The sequence below is a fragment of the Cupressus sempervirens genome, chromosome 1, assembly GCF_028749045.1.
Source record: "Cupressus sempervirens isolate cs-2001-9-10 chromosome 1, ASM2874904v1, whole genome shotgun sequence".
NCBI lineage: Eukaryota > Viridiplantae > Streptophyta > Pinopsida > Cupressales > Cupressaceae > Cupressus > Cupressus sempervirens.
In genome coordinates, this window is record NC_143118.1 from 380,823,081 (window position 1) to 380,844,823 (window position 21,743).

The window sequence follows — 21,743 nt, forward strand, 5'->3', positions numbered from 1 at the left end:
TTGTTACCTCCCTTTTTTTGGTCTCTAATATCAAGAAGGTAGATTTTTTCATTCTTTAAGGTTTTGGGGCCATATCAGTTTTAGGTATGGAGACCAGAACCAAATGTCTTTTCTTGTTAATAGAAATAGTGAATCAATTTGGTATCATTGAAGAAGGCTCAACCCCTACTGGGCCTTTTATGGGTGTACTCGATGAGTCCATAATCTATGAAATGAAGTGGTATGAACTTGTTGTTCATTATCCATTGAAACTTCACTTTGATCTTGATCCACATCAAGATCTATTTTAGTTTTTTCATGCAACACCATATGACTTTGTTTCTTGAACTTCAACTTGGACCTAGTCTTTTATACCACAAGTTGGTTTTGAACCACTTCAACAACAACTACCTTCGAACCCTTTTTGTTACCTATAGAATTAGTGAAAAAGATCACATTAGAACTAGAGGATGAAGGAGATTCTTAGGTTTTATCCTAAGTTTGAAACCAAGATGTTCCTTCTTTCCTCCTATGATGAACCCATGTTTTAGCATATTCACTAAAATTATAAGTTCTTTTTATTATATCATCCATTTCAAGTTCAAACCAATTAATAAGAGGTATAAGGTAATCTTGTTGCTTTAGGTATTTAGGTTCAACAACTCTTGAACCATCCTAGTCTACCACTTTTAGATTTAGTTCTAACTTGAAGCCAAGAACCTGTGATAACATACACCATCCTAGAATGAATCCTCTTTTGAAGTTCTCTTTCATTCATGCAATATTTTCAATAATCTTATAAGTGGAGTATAGGTGAGAAATGATCTCCTATCTCTAGAAATCTCCCAAAAAATCCTTTATTATCGAATCCTTTACTAGCTTGATAAAATTTGAAATCAAAAGCACTCAAATTAGTTCTAATATCTATAGCATCCTCTAGGTTTTTACATGAAATATTTCCAATTCTTAATGTAAAAAAATTGTTCTTCTTATCATTAGGTTAAAAAATTACTTTTAACACTGATAGTTAATGAGAGACTTCAAATAGAATGAGACAATCAAGAGAGAATCTAGGTAACCTTAAAAGTTCTTCATTAAATCCTCTTACCCTAAGGTATGCAAGCCTAGGGAACTAGGTGAACAGACTACCATACACTTCTATGAATTGCAAAGCCTCTAAAGAGACCCTTTCTTCCCCTTTTTCTACTAGTTCAAAACATAGATTACCTAGGAAAATATCATGAACCTTTCTATAATTAGTCAACACTTGGCTCCTCTATAGGTAAGGGAAATATTTATATATGAAGACTTCCTCATTCCAAGGTTCATGTGACAAAGGGGGAGATCTTGAGTATAGGCCAAACAATAGATAAGGTACATATACATGAAGAAATATTTCTTTATGATTTGTGTTAGCTTCAATAGATCCCTCATAGAACCTGTTATAACTTCAACCCAATCTAGATATAGTTTTTCATCTAGAATAATATCAATAAAGTGATAAATCCAATCTTAAAAAAGGTATACTTTAGGTTAACCTTTGGTTCTATGCAATATGACTACTAAATCATGAATGTGAGGCTTCATATGATCTTTACTTAAAACCTTTGGCAGTCGTAAACCTCTGTTATAGATTTTTTCAGTCTAATCATGAGCTATGACATTCTTCTCATAATTTCAATTAAATTTGGCCTATGTTTGGGTAGGGGTAAAATCAAAAAAAGTTTCATGTGGTATTTCAAACACAGATGTGGTGGTGTATTGGTCTACAAAAAGAAAATTTTTGCCATCATTTCTCTTAATGCATTGATACCTAATGTCATGATGGTTCACACATTCTTGAACTAGTTCAATGATTATAACAACTTGAGGGAAAATCATGATTTGTAATACCCCACTATCCATGATTTTTCCCATGAATTCAACTTCTACATTTGAGTGAATTATATCACAAACTTCATCTGTGTTAACCCCCCTTAAATGTGTATCAATTAACAAGGGACTCTTGCAACCCATACTAGCATGGTTACCAAAGAAATGTAGGGAAGATTTCAATTTTCCCAATTCTTGAAGAAAATCACAATAGTCAACTAAACCCAAAGAGAAATTTTTTGAGAATGGGAAACTTTAAGTGAGGAATCATCAAAAAATCACCTTTGAACTTGCTAAAGTAATTCTTTTCAACGTTGTGAATCCTCTATCCTACATATCTTCACAGATAATATTCAAAATGAAAGTGAACTCACCTTTAAAGATGAGTTTGTGAGGATGTGAATAATTAATCAACATGGAGAATGAAATTTTGGTAAGATTTACTTATCTAACAATTTATTACACCAAGATTCTTTGTAGTAATTGTCATAAATGAATATCCTTTCATCCTTACAACTTTTTACTTCATCATAATTACCTTGCCATGTGTTATCCTTGTCATTTTCTTGAGTATTTTTTTAAGGGATCTTTCCATTTAATTATTTCAAATAAAATTAACTTCATCATAATAGACCTTTTTATCCTTAAACCATGTGCTATCATTTCTTTTCTTACATCATCTGGAGGAAAGCAGGGTCCACTTTCACATTCATGATTTTTAGTCTCCCTTGGCTTTAACACTTGTTTTTACTTAGTCTCGCTCATCCTTTAGGAGAATTCTCTTGAAGTGTCAAACTATTTTCAACTAGTTTGAACCAAGCTCAAAGTGGTTTAGCGAGTTCAAAAGTTCCAACAGGTTCGATAGTTTAGAAAGTTCAAAAGTTTAGAACTTTGGTTAAATGAACAAGTTTTGACTAACAACAAGCTAAGAGAAATATTTAGCTTTAAGAAAACTTGTATGTTATGTACGTAGGATAATTTAGGCTAAAGGGGAAATCAAACCAAAGGTTCCAAAGGAAATAGAAATCAAAATAAAGGTGACTCTCCAAAAAATACATGAACTAACACATTGAAAAGTTGCATATTTCTCTTAGGCCAGCGAGAAAAAAATTGGATTTGAAACAATATTTTCTACAACTTTGTAAATTGTGTATTTTTTTTGCTGAGGTTACAACAATTTTGTGATTTTTTCTTGTTAAGGTTGCAAATTTCTCTCATAACCATGTGAAAAAATGAATGGATTTGAAAATAATCTATCCTTAAAACAAATTGATTTGAAATAATTTGTTGTGCAACTTTCAAATTTCTTTCAAGTCTACGAGGAAAAGAATAGATTTAAATTAATATGTTGCATAGCTTCCCACATTGTCAATTTGAAATGATTTGTTTGAAATATTTTTGTAGAGTTGATTTGAAAATGTGTTATTTGATTTGGTGATTTGTTTTTTTCGATAATGAGATTGCTCCATGCTTGGAGATGTGTTCATGGAGGCATGAATCATTAGTTTTATCATAGAGGCAAGTTTCCAACACTGTAAACAACATGAACAACATTCTAGAGGTTTGGAAGTAGTTTTTGGAATTTAATTTTTAGAAATTTTTGTATTAATATATTAATTTTACCCCTAGAAAAATGGGGGAAGTCAATCGAAATTAATGAGTTAATGGGTAGAAATTATTTTAAAATAAATTAATTTTGGAATTTAAGAATACAATGACTTTAGGTATAAAAATTAATTTGTGAACCACAACCAAAAATATTAACTCCATGCCTTTAGTTATAAAAAATTAAATTCTGAACCACAACCAAAAACATTAGTTTTGTGTCTTATAGATAAGACATGGACTAATAAAAGTGTTTCATTTCATCACAAGACTCTTCACTAATACCACATCCCAAACACAAAAAATCCCCACGAAAAAAACAACAAAACTACTTCATGGACTATAGGATTGAGGTAACAAAAGTAAGAGATTTACTTCATTTACGAAGTCATCAATGTTGGCAATTGACGAAGCCTTGCATTCATTTTCATCTGCAAAAACTACAATCCTTACAATATCTCTCAGTTGCCTCACCCTTTTCTGCATCTCACTTCCCAAGTAGCCATCCATGAACAACCTCATAATCTTCTCCACCTTACTTTTTCAAATTATCCCTCCATGCCCCTAAAAATATTGATGCTCATGCTGACTTCCTCCTCCAAAAGCTTAGAATTATAAATTTGATCCAATGCAATGGGCCACCCAATCATAGGGACACCTTCACTCAGGCTCTCAAGCATAGAATTCTATCCACAATGGCTTAGAAATCTGTAGGTTGAATAATGAGAAAGGATAAGAAATTATAGCGTCCAACCCATTAGAAGAAGCTCTTGTTTCAACTCCATCATTCTCCCTTCAAATCCTTCTAGTAGAAAGTCATTCAATGCATTAGTTACTCCAATGGGAGGATGAATGGCCCAAATAAAGGTCAGTCAAGAAGCTTCAATGATCAAAGCCAAAGTGTCATGTCTCTCTTGTCAACATGCATAGACATGCTTATTTGGATCCTTATGTGGTGATCAAGACAAAGTTAGATTGGTCAACTCTTTTGTTTGACAATAATTACAAAATATTTAAGTTAATTTCATAAGTTTGTAACTTAATTTCATTTCTAAGGATGGATTAATGATTAATTGATGCATAGATGGATGTTACGTGGTGTCACATTTCATTTTTATATGATGTTAGGTTATGTCACTCATGATTATATTTAATGATGTATTTAATTATACTATTTGAGTTACTTATTCATTATATATTGCAAGTGTTTGAGTGGTTGTAGTTTTGAAGGTACGAGAGTGTGGTTGAGGTAGAGAGGGTTAGCCTCTCTGAAGGGGATGAGTTAGGGGATCTCACAACCACACCCACACACCACTTAAGAATTAGATGTTGGAGTTGATGAAAGCCAACTCCAAAGACACCCAAGATCACCTGCATGCGAAAACCTGTCAAAGAGAAGCCAAGGAGAGGAAGAGCATGGAGCAAGGGTAAAACCCTAAACAGACATGAGAGACAATATGTGCAAACACAAGAAGAAAATGTATTTACAATATGCACAATGCCTTTATGTTATGTTATGTTGAAAAAATAGAGAGGGAGAGGTTTCTTATAAAGACCTCAAGGAAGCTTGTAGAACAAGCTAGAAGGTGGTAGAAGATAAGGATGACAACTCAACACACATCCACAAAAGGTGGAACATGCTAGAAGGGAACAAACTCCTGTGTTGTCAACAACTAACCACTACATGCATTAAATACAAAATATTAAATAAATGCATTTACCTAAGTAAGTTTAATTAATAGATAAAATAATTATTAATTAATTAATTATTTACTCTAACACCCCCCTTAAGTGCAACTTAGGGAAATGCCTTAAGCTCACAAAACTAAGATGAATGCAGAATGGGTCTTGGAAATGAGGCCATTTTAGGTACCCAAGTACAATGCAATAAAATGAAAACTTTGTAAGTGGGAAAAGAGAGAAAACCACGTGGGAAAAACCCTCCCCCAAAAAGAGGTAACCTAGTGAAGAACTGAAGAAGCCTCCAACTAGGTAAATGTCCCCTAAAACAAGAACAAGAAGTGATCATGAAGAAGCATCACTGAAGCATGAAGAAGCCACAAATCTTCCAAATTGCTGATCTGAAGAACCTCCATGGAAGAAGAAGGCACAAATCGAGCATGTCTATATGGTAGATGATCCATCTCACTGAAATGCATAGGTAGCCAGCCACTGCAATCACCTTGTATATAGGATCAACTACTGAATACATAGTTCACACTATCGAACCATCAAACCACAGATGCATTAGAACAACAACATAACCCCCCCTTAATGCAGATGGGGTGTGATGATAGACAACTGAGAAGGTGGGCCAAAGTCTCCTGCAAATGAACCAAGAACGACGAGAGAGGGAAAGAGGTATAGACACCTATAAAGACACGATCAAAAAGACTCTGCATGGGGCTAATGTCATGGAAGGGACACTCACTTGACAAAGGGAAAATGCCTAAAATAGCAAACAACTATCCTCCCCATGGTGCTTTATAAAAATAGTGCATGTACAACTGACTCAAAACAATGTTCATAATCCCCAAAATGCAAAAGTGGTACTTTATCTCAGTGCCATACAAAAAAGTGCTTCACAATGATAGCTACAATGATCAAAACTAAAAACAAGTTGCAACAAAACAAAGTACAACTAAAAACAAGAGAAACCATGCCAGGAAAATGATCCTCGAGCCTAAAACACTCAAAATATCCACCATATAGAAAAAATGCCAAAATTATGATAGAAAGAGCATGGGCAAAAAACTCAAGAAAAGGACCACATTTCTGAAAAGGTGACAGAACCAGCTTTCCAAAAATATAAAGTTTTCAAAAACTGGGCATGGGATGCAAAAGATATGCTTGCCGGAGTCAAAAACATAACTTCAAACTTTAACTAAAAAAATGGGCAATGAAAAGGCATCAAAACCTAAAAATGCTTGCACCAAAGTCTCCATCTTAGAACTAGCTTTTCGGTGCTTCTTTTGGATGGGAAAAATACCTCCGTATGCTCAAGTTATGGCCAAAAAATAAAGAGTAGGTCCAAAATGACCCTGAAGGAGAGGTGCAAGAAGGATGCTGATGACATGTTGATGTCATCATTTTACTACAAAAAATTTGACGGCCATGTGATTATCACCACACAAAAAGAAGCCACGTGGTCATGGCATGTGGATGCCACGTGGCAAGAGGTTGATGTAGCAGGTGCCACGTGTCACGCATAGAATGCGCACTGACTATGCAAAAAAGCTGAGTGGGTGGGCTGATGGAGTAGACATGTAGATGGTGGAGGTGGCCGCAATTGGAGCTGAGGGAAACTAGCGGCAGAGTGGCGTCAAAAATTGAATAGCCGGTGGGGTGGCACGGAGCTCCAGCCGATGGTGGAGGCTGGGCAGCGGTGCAGACAGCGGAGGTGGAGGAGGGGGCTAGTGACGGTGGAGTGGGGCAGAAACTGAAGTAGAAGAGTTGCAGACGCAACCAAAGGATTTGGGCGGGGGCAGCCCCGAGGTGGTTGTTAGGCGGTGCCACAATGGTGCACCCTGCGCCCCTTTTTAAATTTTTTTAAAATCGCCATGCATCCGTACGATCTGTATGGAAAGCCCCTTGAACAAATTTTTTTTACCTCTCGGAGCTCTATCTCCAAAAATGACAAGTTTTATATGAATCCTGACTGCAAACTATCTTCTGGATCCAATGGTGATGTTCATTTTGCCCCAATGTGCTCTGAAAATTTGTTGATCCCTTGATTTGAAGAAAAAATGCACAAACAAACTAGGGTTTGTGACTTCAAATCACGGCTTCAAAATTCTTCAACCAAGATGCAGTAGGAAGGCTCTGATACCATGTTGGAGTTGATGAAAGTCAACTTCAAAGATGCCCAAGATCACCTACATGCGAAAACTTGTCAAAGAGAAGCCAAGCAGAGGAAGAGCATGGAGCAAGGGTAAAACCCTAAATGGACATGAGAGACAATATGTGCAAACACAAGAAGAAAATGTATTTACAATATGCACAATGCCTTTATGTTATGTTATGTTGAAAATAAAAAGAGGGAGAGCTCACTTATAAAGACCTCAAGGAAGCTTGTAGAAAAAGCTGGAAGGTGGTAGAAGATAAGAATGACAACTCAACACACATCCACAAAAGGTGGAACATGCTAGAAGGGAACAAACTCCCGTGTTGTCAAAAACTAACCACTACATGCATGAAATACAAAACATTAAATAAATGCATTTATCCAAGTAAGCTTAAGTAATAGAATAAATAATTAACAATTAATTAATTATTTATTCTAACATTAGATGCCTAATTAATGTTGCATTCTATTTTGTGTTAATCTAATTCTTGAATGTTTAAAACACAATGGAAAGGTTATTGATGAAAGCTTCCTATATGCTATGATAATATATTGTTATATTACTTATTGCTATGATAATATAATTTCCTTTTCTACAAATTTCTTTCTCAACATGTGATACTTGATAGAAATGTGCTTGGTCTTAGAATGCAACACTAGATTCTTAGACATATTTATTGTGCTTGTGTTGTCACAATGTATGACAATAGGTTCATTGATTTCTATCCTTATATCCTTCAACATTTTCTTCATTCAAACAACTTGATTACAATTTTTTTTGTTGCAACATATTTTGTTTTTGCTATACTTTGTGAGGTACAATCCTACTTCTTGCTTAGCCAAGAAACCAATCTTCCTCTAAGAAAAAGTCTTCACCACTAGTCCTCTTTCTATCATCCATAATGCCTAGCCAATTAGCATTAGTATAAGCACTTAAAGTAAAATCATTAGACTTAACATACCAAAATCCAAACTTTGGTGTTCCCTTTAGGTATCTAAATATCCTTTTGACTACTACATAATGTGCTTCTCTGGGATCAGCTTGGAATCTTGTAACAATTCCAACTATATTTTCTATATGTGGCCTTGTGTGATTCAGATATTGCAATCCTACGATCATAGATTTGTACTTTCTCTACTCAATAGTAGTTGTCTCAGCCCTTATAGATAACTTGTGTCCAGTTACGATAGGTGTTCCAATGGGTTTACATGTTTCCAAACCAAACCATTTTAGTAAATATTTCAAATACTTAGTCTGAGAAAGAAAGATTCCTTCTTTATCCTATATAATTTGTAATCCTAAAAAATATTTCATTTCTCCTATCATACTCATTTCAAATTCTTTCTTCATTTCTTCTACAAACTTGTCACTTTCATCATCATTTCCTCTAGATATGATATCATCAACAAATATTACCAAGATCATCAATCCATCATCAATTTCTTTCTAATAGATATTTCTATCTACCATACCTTTGCTATATCCAAGCTTTGTCAAATTCTTGTCCAACTTTGCATACTAGGTTCTAGGTGCTTTGTTGAAGCCATACAATTCTTTCTTTAGTCTACATACTATGTCCTTGTCATTTGTCAAAGGACAACCTTCAGGTTGTTCTATCTATACCTCTTCTTCAACTTCTCCATTTAGAAATTCTAACTTGACATCCATTTGATATACTTTGAATTTCTTATATGCTACATATGCTAAGAATAACCTTCTTCTATTCTATCCATAGGAGCATAGGTCTCATCATAGTCTATTCCTTCTCATTGTAAGTAACCTTTACATACCAATCTTTCCGTGTTCCTTACAACTTCACCTTGTTCATTCATCTTTTCTCTGAATGCCCATTTAGTTCCTATCACATTCTTGTCTATTGATCTGGGGACCAATTTCTATGTCTTATTCTTTAATATCTGATCCAATTCCTCTTTCATAGATTGCTTCTAATGGTCATCTTTACATGCTTCATCTGCATTCTTAGGTTCAACTTGAGATATAAAACATAGTTCTTCATTGATTCTACTTCGTGTCATCACACTTTTATCTCTACTTCTGATGATTTTCTCAGGTGGATGATTCTTTTTCATATTCTTACCTAAAGTAGGAGTTGTTATCTCAACTCTTGGCTCTATTTAAGTTTTCTAAGCTTTGTTCCTACGTTCTCTCTCCTTCATTCTATAAATCATTGTTAGTCTCAAGGAATACTTAATCATTCCTTCGTTTAATAACAACATCATCATCTAAATTGTAATCAACTATTCTTTCTTGTATCTTGAATTTCTCATCAACTCTTACATTTGCACTTTCCATAATAGTCTTAGTTCTCAGATTATAACATCTATAAGACTTTCTTTTCAATTAATAACCAAGAAACATACCGTCATCACTTCGAGCATCAAACCTACCAATATCATCATCTCTTTTGATAACACTTACTGCCAAAAATTCTAAAATACTTAACTGTAGGTGAGTGACCAAACCATAGTTCATAAAGGGTCTTGTTTGTGTCTTTCTTGACCTATACTCTATTCATAGTGTAGACTATTGTATTCATAGCTTCTCTCCAAAACATCTTGGATACGTCATTCTTAGCTAACATAGCTCTTGTTGCTTATGTTATTGGTCCATTTCTTCTTTTTGAGCTTTACCATTTTGTTTAGGGGTTCTCAGAGCTCATAAATGTCTTTTGATTCCATTAGCTTCACAAAAGATGTTAACCTCTTTTGAAGTAAACTCTCATCTTCTATATGATCTTAAACATTTTTCATGCCTAATTCATTATTAACTCAATTCTTGAATCTCTTGAACTTATCAAATGCCTCAGATTTTTCTTTAAGAAATGCAACCCACATCATTTTAGAAAAGTCATCAACTAAATTTATCAAATAACTTTCACCATAGAACCTTTAGTATTCATAGGACCACTGAGATTTGTCTATAAAATCTCCAATTTTGTTGTAGCAATAAACTTCCTGCAGGGAAAAGTTCTGTTATGCTTTGCCAAAACACACTCCTTGCAAATTATGTTAGTAGGTTTGACAATCTTAGGAAAATCTTCAACTTATACTACTGGTCTTTACAATACTGTCAAGGTTTATATGAAAAAATATCTTATGCCATAACCAAGTGTGATCTACCTTTGCAGCCAAACATTTCATTTCAATAGGACTCAATTGAAATATATTACCTCTAGATCTGGTTCCTGTTCCAATTACCTTTCCATGTTCTTCTCTGATCATGCATGTCTTTACTAGTGAACTACAACTGATAACCTTTATCCACTAGTTGTCTAATTACATCCTTAGTGTTAGTTTTACCATCAAGAGTTATAGATCCAATACCTTTAACTTGGCATGTTGCACTATTTCCAACTCTGATAATGCCTCCATCCTAACTTTTGAATTCAACAAACTTGTTCATATCACTAGTCTGATGATGTGAACAACCACTATCAATTATCCAATTAGATTTCTTTTTCAACTTGTGACACCACAACTACTTTCTTTGGAATTTCTTCTTTAATAGCTACAACTCCAATTTTATTATCACTAGAACTTACTACTTGTTCATCAGAATCATCTTCTTTATTTGCATGCAAACATTCTCTATCTCTTCTAGGTTTGAAATTTCCTCTATACTATTTCTCTCTTTTAGGACACTTAGATGCATAATGACCAAATTCATTACAAGTCCAACATTTAAATATTTTCTTAGCATATTTTTCTCTTCTTAATAGAAGGGCTACTCTTTCTTTAATCTTTCTATCCTCATCACATCTGCTACTACTAGCAAAGTCTTCTCTAGCACTTGTGCTCCTTGATAAAATAGGTCAAATATTCAAGGCACTGAAAGTTGTTTCTATTTTGGTCAACTCTTCAGACTATCTAAGCTCATTCTCAACTACTTCAAGTCTTCCAAGTAATGTCTCCTTTGCGAAATATTTGGTACAAGATATCAACAACTGTATCATTTGAGCTACTAACTTAAATGGTGGTGTTAAGCTCTTCAATATCTTCCATATAATCTCATCATCTTCTTTGGTTCCTCCTTGAGATTTAATATATGCAATAATTTTTGATATTCTATCTACATATGTTCTTACTGATTCACCTTCCATCATTTTAGCATCTTGTAATGCACAAATCCAACTTTGTAGCCTCAATTTCTTAGAATGTTCATCACCTTCAAAGCTAGTTTCCAAAGCTTTCCAAATCAAATGTGAAGCAACAAGTAACTTGACCTGATTGTATTCAATTTTAGGAAGTGTAATCAATAGTGCTTCTCCAACTCTCATGTTGCACATAAATAGATCTCTTTTTTCCTTAGTACAAGTTTCCAAATCTTTCTCATCAATGACTATCTTTGATGATTTTGTCAAGATCCAATATCTTGGACCCATACACAATAGACGTGTCTTCATCTTTTCCTTCCAATTGTAATTATTTGTTCCATCAAACTTTGGACTATCTTTCCTGAACATGCTTTCCATGGATCTCCCAAATTGTTAAACTTTATCTTCAAGGACCTAAAGCTCTAATACCAATTTTTATAAATAATAGTCCCCCAAGATAACTGAGTAGGGGGGTGGGGGGGAGGATGTTGAATTAGTTATCCAATAATTAAAACATTTATCAACCTTAAATAATCTTATCCATTCAATCAAAGTAAACAACAACCATAACAAGATGCACATAAACAATTGCACCATAAGTTAACTACGGCAACCCTTGATGAGAGGGAAAACCCTGGTGGGAATGATGCCCATAAGATGATGTACTAATATAAATATTCCTTGTTGGAGGATGGAACCTATTAGGAGTCTATTACAACATGTAGTACATATGAGTCCTTGTTAGGAGTTGTAGAAGATAGAAGGACCCATTTTCCAAACAACTTTTGGGGTAAGACCATAGAACTCACTATCCAACTGATCTCTCAATTATTCCTTATAGAATAATTGTATGTACTATACTTCAAACTTCTTTCCTCTATGTTGTCAATTGGACCAATCACTGCCAGACCTTGTAGACTAATTCATGAACCTTGGATGCAAGTATCCAACTTCAGATCACTCAATAAAACCTTGGTAATGAAGTTTCCTTCCCTTTCATTCTACTCTACTCAAGTTCGCATTTCGCTCTTTGTGCTAGTTACAATTACTTCTCTTCCATATAGCCACACTTATGATAAAGGAAACTATCCTTCCTTTGTATATAATCCATGAAACAATTTCATTACTTGGTTGTTACACCATCTCAATCAATTATTATAGGACCACATTAAGAACACATTACACGTAGTGATAACATTAATCTTTCTCATTGCAACATGAACATCTTTCTGTACACATATCATTATGATGAGTGAACTTAACCATGTTATCAACAACATTCTTCTTCACATCTTTAACTTCAAATTCTCAGAATAAAAAAATCTTCTAAGAGATATAAAAAGTTTACTAGAACATGCCTCTATAAACTCTATCTCATAACAGTCTTTACCAAAACTTGCATAACTTCTTCCAAACTTAATATCTTATGCTTCCAAGGTTAGCTGCATATACTAGACATTTAGTAGTATCTCTCTTTAACCTCACTACTAAATGTATTCAATGATCTATCTGTACCAACTTGATCTTTCCACTATTCTTTTGTCATATACCGTAGAAAACTACTATGTTGACATCAATGACAAACATAGTCATGAATGTAACATATCATCATGATAATGATCTGATCATATATCTACAATAATCACCCATAGTAATATCATTGACATGGGGAGAATTTGTACAAATAAAACTAAACATTATAGTAGGTAGCTTTTAGGTTCCTTACTATTGTTAAAAGAATCCAATACTCTATATTATGGGTAATGTTTATCAGTCTATGTACTAATTTAAGTGATATTGCCTCCTAAATTAGGAGATACTAAAACTTATTAAAAAAAAATGAGGTTGATGAGTACTAAATGACAATGTTAGCTATAAATTCTTAATGACTAGTCCTAGTATTTGATGTTTATATTTTTTATGGAAGGGTGAAATGTGGAAAAATAGAGGGTGGAGATGGATGCATTAGGTTTTTACTTCTCTCAACCTATTAGATTTTGAAAAGTAAGATTCATTACATTTTGTCTTTCTTTTTGGTAATCCTAACAAATTTTGTGCTTGGCCAGGCCATTTTGTATTGCATTTAAGTATGTTATTTTGACATGTAGTATGTGTGTGACTATGCTCAAATTTTCTTGCATATGTGTAGATATGATTTATTTAAAAGAAATGTACATGTGGGTAGATGTGTTACAATTTTTCTTTCATTGCATATGTGTAGATGTATAGTGCTCTTTTGTTTTTTCTACTATATTTTGTGATTAGGATAATAGGCATATGGTTACATGTAGTATGTTTCACAGCTGCACTAGTTCCATCTGATCCATTTTGTTTTGAGAAGCTAGGGTTCTCATGCTAGGGTCTGGGCATTCTTCATGTTAGGAAGAATCCCATGGGAGTAAACACTCTATGGTTGGTGAGGTAAAAGTGACTGGGCCACACTTCCTTCTTAGATAGAAGATGGATGACATCTAATGAATTTGGAGACTAAATACATTGAAGCACACATGACACGTTTTAGTAACCATTTTGATGGTCTTGTACTTTTCATCTTAGTGATGATGCATGGTGACATTCAATTGATAAATCTATGATTATTGAGTAATGTAATCCTAAAAGATTGAGATGTGCTTTTCCTTATGTATAAGATGGGCATACATTGTAATTCAATACCATAGTTTATACAATATAATGGTCATGCAATATATATCAACACCTTAGTGTTATGCTAAATTTGTTGATAAACTAATCATATTTATCTTATTATTTAATGGATAATGAATAAGATCTTGAATTTCAAGTTTGGATGTGATTGGTTTCTCTTTTGTATTTTTTTCATTCTTCTGTAATGTGACATCTTTGATTAGGACATGGTTCTTACACAAAGTCTCCATTTGATGGCAGGAGGTTCTGACCATGGCGCCAAAGGAAATGTAAAGAATTATGAGGGAGGACATGAGTTGAGCCATGTGACACAAAAATCATTGATGAGAGAATCAATGTAGCAACCATGGGCTCCATTGGAAGCATTAGGGAAGACACGACCCACAATCTAGACATGTCTGCTACTTCTACTTCGCAAATGGTCCATGAATTTTGACTCCAAATAGTGGAAAGTATTGAGAAGAGTTCCCAGCTATTGATATTCCTTGGTATTTGGCATTTCAAGAAGAGGTGTCATGGGTCCTTTCCATCCATCAACCTCAGGCATGTATTGTAAGAGGTTCCAAGAGTTGCATGTATTGTAACTAGTAATTGCACCATAAAAGGTGCAAGGGGTATGCCGATAGGTTGTAGTTGTGAAAGCAATATTTAAATGATAAGAGATATTGTGGAATAGTGATTTATACTATTTCAATTAATTTCAACAAATTATAAAATGATGTCCCAATTGATATATATGATACACTAAGAAAGAAACAAAAGAACAACTATGGATGGAAATTAAGATGAATCTTGAACAAAGAAAGTATAAGCATTTGCATGCCATTGGGTTTAAATAATAACATATTACATACATTATGTTTTTTATTATGTTAACATACTTAGGAAATTAATATTAAGTAAATATGACTCTAGATCTTAATAGAATAAAACTTGTATCCGCATAAAAAAAACTAGATACGTGCAAAACTAAATTTCTTGCTAAAATTAATTCTATAAAAAAACTAGAGATGTCTACTATAATACTTTTGAATAAGAATTTTGCATATACTCTTGTTGAATGGAAAGAAATAAATTGGTAAATCAATGGAAATTCATAATACAAGCTCACCTTCCAAGCCTTATTAGATATGTTAGATGCTAATATTAGGTTAACTGCCCATAAAACTCTAAGTGTATCAAAAAATGGGATGTCACTGAAAAGCTACGTGATTTTATGCTAAAGAAATGAAATGACAGTGAAAAGCTATGTCCTAGTCTTTTGATCATCACGATGAAGCTTACAACATGTGTGGTGTGTAGTAAAAAAAATTTCAAGTCTAAAACCAACTAAGAAGAGCTGAAATATGAATAGAAAGTGATGATTTTATAAAGATTCACTATGCAATGAAAATGGTTATCTAAATGCAAAGGTGTCAAATCATGGATCAATTCATTAAGATGACATATAGTTAGTTACTATTACTTGTCACCACAAATTTTCATGACTACTTCTCTTAGAATTCGAATTAAATATGATAACAAGTCCATGACTACTTCTATTGTCACTAGTTTTTATGACTACTTCTCTAGAATTCAAATTGAATATGCCAGCAAGACATTAGCAGAACAATGTGATGGCATAAAAATACACTTTGTAATTTTTGCGTGAGACAACTGATTGTGCATGATACAATACTTTGGAGTGTTCGCTCCATAGAAGAAGTCTATTGACTTAATTAGAAATTGTATTTAAACAAGGTGTGGTGACTTAGTTTATAATATGATATTATTTTAATAAACTGTTGTTAGAGGACACAAGAATACTACTACTAGCACTTGCACCCAAAGGAGGTGCAAAGGGTATGCTGATAGGTCTTTTATTTAAAAATATTATATATATGTCTATATAAATGTATATATATAGGGAACATATAAAATTGACATTATTAAATATGTGGAATTGTGGAAGCAAGTCCTGTATAGAATAACAATTTTTAAGGAGGAACTCAAAATCTATTACTGAAGTATTGTATTTAATTGTATGAGATCTTGAGTGAATTGTTTTAGATTGATGCAAAAATAGGTTTTGAAGGGACCCGAAACCCTTTACAAAACCTAAAGATAAACATGAAGCATCATCAGGTTTTACAAGGACCTGAAACCTGAAGTTCACCACAAAACATCAAAAGACCAAGTTTTACAGGGACCTGAAACCATTAGAGTAAACAAACAAAAACAAACCTAGGTTTTACAAGGAACTGGAACCTAGAGATTAATACAAAAAGTTGGAAACAAAAAAATAAATAGAACCAACAAACAACCACGGACTAGAAACCAACACTTTAGCAAACCCAACCAGCAACTAAAGAAGCTCTTTGATGACTTTTGCTAACTCCTTGATTACCTTCGTAGTGCTCTAGATGATGTCTTTTGTTGCAAACCTAGGAACCTTAGGAGCCTCAACAACTTTTTTCTTCATACTCTTCCTTGTTCTCTTACTTGGACCTCCTAGACTCTTAGCCCCCATAATATCTTGAGTGAATTGTTAGTTTGAAATGTAAGAAATAAAAAGAGGTAGAGGCTAGAGATTTGAGTGTCACAAGTCACATAACTAAATACTAGCGAGGACAAATAAACTAAGACTAAAGTGACCTATGAGTTGTGACTTGTTTTTTAGCACTAGTTCTTTTAAGCCACAATATTTTTTGTTATATAAATGATGATATCAAGATAATAATTAATTAGCAAAATATAGTAGTAGCTCCAATATTTAGTTTTGATATTCATTCATACCATGGGATGTTGAATAATAATTTAAACATGAAAATTGGGTAACCTAATAATAACTAAATTTTTCAAAAATAATGTAATACTCAATGCATAAAAGTCAATTAACATTATTGCATACTTCTAATAGTAGCAAGAAGTATTAAAGAACAAATCTCCTTTGTTAATCAATTCAAAGGTATTTAACAAGTTTTAATAAAGCACAAAGCTTTAAGTAATTAAATATCTATTTTAGTACACTTATTCTATTACAAGAATTACTCAACATTTTCTCCTTCAAATAAAGACAATTTTTTATTTCAAGTAGAAAACAACCCTAAACTCTCTATTTGAAAATAGGAGCAACCAAAAAAATACCAAGAAAAAAATAAAAGATAAAATAATTTAAAAACATATGATGTAAAATTTTAACCTTGTAAGAAACACCTAAGAAAAAATTGTGTGAACATGTTTTTGTAGATCGCTTCAAAATCCATTTCATATTGGTCCAGAAAGAACATACCTTTCTCTCTTTTATCTTAAGTTAAAAATTTTAGTTGTATTGGGCAGGTATGATCAATGCACTTATATAGAATTTTAATTTTGTTTCAATTCATTCAATGAACTAATAATTAATGTTTAAGAGCTTATATAGGACCTATTTGCACCATTCTTGAGAATATTATATTAGCAAGCTTTTCTCAACATTTTCTGCTTTAAGAAAAAAAAGATAATTTTTTATTTCAAATAGAAAACAACTCTAAGCTCTCTATTTGAAAATAGGAGTAGCCAAAAATATACCAAGAAAAAAACTAATAAAAAAATAATTTAAAAACATATGATGCAAAATTCTAACCAAGCAAGAAACAATTATGGGAACACAATTTTGTAGATTCTTTCACAGTCCATTTCATATTGGTCCAGAAAGAACATACCTTTCTCGTTTTTATCTTAAGTTTAAAATTTTGGTTATATTGGGTAGGGTATGATCAATATAATTATATAGTAATTCACTTTCAATTTATGTAATTCAATGAACTAATAATTAATGTTTAAGAGCTTATATAGGACCTATATACACCATTCTTGACAATATTATATTAGTGAATCTATAGTCTTTAAAACAAATCTGTTTAAAGGTTGGTAGATTGAAATTCTTTTGATGAAATTTGTTCATTTTTTCATTGTTATGGTGTTTGATTTGAAATGGTATGCCTTTGTTAAAGAGAAAAAAAGTTAAACCAAAAAAATACAAAAGAATAGTGGTATGCCAAAGAACAAAACAAAACATGGAAGACCAATTTCCATTTAGAAGAAAAAAGTTACCCTAATATGCTGCTTTGTGATCACAGGCCTAATGTCTATTTTAAACTTGTGCATGAATGGAAACCCTTATCATGTTTCTCAACTCTTTGTTGTCTATTGTTGGGAAATTGTGGTTGTGAGGTATAATTGGGAGTGAATGTGGACCACTAGTGTTGAGAACATGTGTCTCAACCTTGCAATCTTTTTTTGGAGAATTCCAAAATTTATTTGTGGAAGTTTTCCACTTGTTTATATCTTGCAAAAGAGTATATAAAATACCAAAAGGTGCCTTGTCCATAGTAGGATATAGGAGGGCCATATTTAGAGCATAGTTAGCTTGTTTTATGACTTTTGTGGGGGTCTAAACTAAGACAAAAAATTATGGACGGGATTACTATTTTAACATGGCTGTTTTTCCATCTTGGAAATGTAAATGTCAAAATGGGTAACATGAGGCATGGTAGTTTTGACCATGGTTTTGTAAAACCACAAGTATTTTCTACGTTGTAAAATCAATATAAAAGGAGGGCTTGGGGAGGTGTTTGTTTAATTGAGTTTTTGCAAGAGTGGTGCTAGAAGGAGTCTCTCTAAGTTTGAGTTGTGGTTATGCACTCCTATAAGAACTTGCATTGCAAGTGTATTGTAATCATCTTGGTTTGATAATACATTGTGTAGGTTTTGGAGGGTGGGGTTTTTCTTCCAGAAGGGTTTCCCCATGGTAATCACTATGTTATGTGTTCATTGTTATTTTAATTATACTTTATTATGCATTTCTTGAGATTTCTACAATACTCAGTTGAAATTTACATAACCATCCTCTCAAGACTAGTGTAGGAAACATTTCCACACACCTTTTCTTCCTTACAAGTGGTATCATAGCTTGGCCAGTTTTGGTTCTATTTGTTGGGTATATGGTTTTTTGAGCTAATCAAGGTTTGAGTAGGAGCTTGTGCAAAGTATTTTATTTCTGTGCTGCAAGATTGCAAAGATGGCAAGCATGTTGAAAATTTTTCTGACACAAACTTTGAGATGTGGAAGCTGAAGATGGAAGATCTATATATTGATCAGGATCTATGAGATGCGATGGATGTGAAGAAGTTGAGGCCCATATATCTGACTTTTGCCATACAGTATAATGTGATAGATAGAAAAGCTAAAGGTCTCATTAGATTGTGTCTTGCAAACTCAATTTTGATTAATGTCCATGAAGAACCTATCGTGAAGAAGCTTTGGAAGAAGTTAAATGAGATCTATCAAGTGAAATCACTTGTAAACAAGATTTTCTTGAGGAAGAAATTGTATTCCTTGAGAATGGAAGAAAGTGGACAAATTCTAAGCATCTAGAAAGTTTTAATATGTTAGCCACTTAGTTGACCCTTGTTGAGGTGCCAATGGATGAAGAAAAAAGGTGCCAAATATTTCTATGTCCATTGCTAGACTCATGGGACAACCTAGTTATGGCCACAGGGAGCACTTTAGTTGTCTTGAAGATGGAGGACATTTTTGGTTCTCTATTTTTTGAGGAGATGAGAAGGAAGGTCTCTTTGAATGCCAAAGAAGCTTTGAGTGTTCAAGGAAGACCAAAAGAAAGAGGCAAGAAAAAAAAGTAACATGGCCATTCTAAGTTCAAGAATAAAGGGAGATCAAAATCTCCTGATAAGTCCAAGGTAATCTGCTAGAACTATGGCAAACCCAAACACTTCTAAAAGGACTGCAAAGAGGAAAAGAAAAAAAGAAGAAGAAGTAAGATTACAATTCTAAGTTTGAAAAGGAAGATCGAGATGCTTTCATCATAGTCTTGGCCACTCGTGTAGGTTAAAATACATGGTTAATAGACTCAAGTGCATTTTTCCACATGACTCCTAATAGAAATTGGTTTAGTAAGTATGAAAATTTTGATGGTGGTAAGGTGTATTTGGGCGATAACTCAGTTCTTGATATTGTTGATCATGGAAGTATTCATGTAAAATTTTTTGATGGTAGAATTAGAAGATTTGATGGTGTCTTGAATATCTCAGGACTAGTGAAGAATTTGTTATTTGTTAGCAAACTAATAGATGTGGGAGTACATGTACAGTTTTCTGGAGTAGGTGTGAAAATGGTGAAAGGTGCTATGGTAATAGAAAGAAGAAGTAGATTGGGTATATTGTACTAGCTTGATGCATGCATGATTGAGTGTAATAGTACTTCTGATAAGACTGTGATGATGACTACTTTTTTGGAAAAGGATAGGGTTTCTCTTTCAACAGATGGTCATAGTTTTTGGGTAACCAAGAGTACTCTATCTACCAAATCAAAGTTTCCTATAGAGAAGACCATGTTATGGCACCAAAGACTCAACCACATAGGTGAGAATAGTCTATGAACCTTGAAAAATAAGAACCTTGTTAATGGGTTGAATGACTGCAATCTTGAATTTGATTTTTGTGAGCATTGTATCTATGGTAAACAAAACTACATTTAGTTTTATTCAAGTTCTCATAAGTCCTCATGTATTTTGGATCTAATCCATTTGAATATATTTGATCCAATTGATGTTCCTTCTATTGGTAGATCAAGTTTATTATGTTTCTTTCATTTATGATTTCAATAGAAGAACATGGGTTTATTTCTTTAGGAGTAAAGCTGAAGTTTTTAGTTGTTTCAAAGAATTTAAAGCAATGGTTGAGTTGTAGACTGGAAAGAAAATAAAATTTTTGAGAATTAATAATGGTGGTGAATTTTGCTCCAATGATTTTGACACATTTTGCAAAGATTTTGGTGTTAAAAGAGAGAAGACAACTCCATATTCTCCATAGAAAAATGGAGTTGTAGAAAGAATGAATAGGACCCTAATGGATAAGGCTAGGAGTATGCTAAGTGGTACTGGACTAGAACAGAAGTTCTGGGCCAAAGTTGTAGCCACTACTTGCTACCTAATAAATATGTCTCCTACATTAGCTCTTGTTGATAAGACACCAATGGAAGCATGGTCAAGCCACAAGCCTTCACTTAGACATCTAAGAGTGTTTGGTTGCAAAGCATATGCTCATATGCCAAAGGAGAAGTAGAAAAAGCTAGATAACAAAGTTGTTAAATGTATTTTCAATGGATACAACTATGGTGTGAAAGGATACAAGCTTTGGAATCCTATTGAACAAAAGGTATTTTATTCAAGAAGTATTATTTTTAGAGAAATTAAATCTTCTTCTATTACAATGTAGCCAAAACAAATAGAAGAAAAGAAAGATGTGATTCAATTTCCTACTACACATGAGAAAGTTAAATCAAGGCATTTAGAAATAAAATAAATCAAGGAGAGCTCTATGAGTTTTGAATCATCAGAGGAAGAAGAGTTACCTGAAGTTAAACTTGAAACATATCTTGTTTGAAGATCTACTGACTCTTTGGCTGAAAAGTACTTCATCTGCTTAGCTTTTGCTTTCAATGGACACTTATGTGACAAATCTCAAGGCTCCCTACAATGAAAACAAAGCTTCTTCTTCCTGAGATCATTAAGTGTCTCATTGTCCAACCTCTTACTTTCCTCCTTAGCTGGTTGAACCTCTTTATGAAAAGGTTTCCTCTCCTTATCTTTCCTTGAAGGGAAACTCTTTGCCTGGAATTTATTT

General features: G+C 33.3%; 1 pseudogene; it reads right to left on the reverse strand.

The window, feature by feature from the left end:
- Positions 1-3,789: 3,789 nt before the first annotated feature.
- Positions 3,790-14,679, reverse strand: LOC149577853 (UDP-glycosyltransferase 92A1-like; annotated as a pseudogene).
- Positions 14,680-21,743: the final 7,064 nt, after the last annotated feature.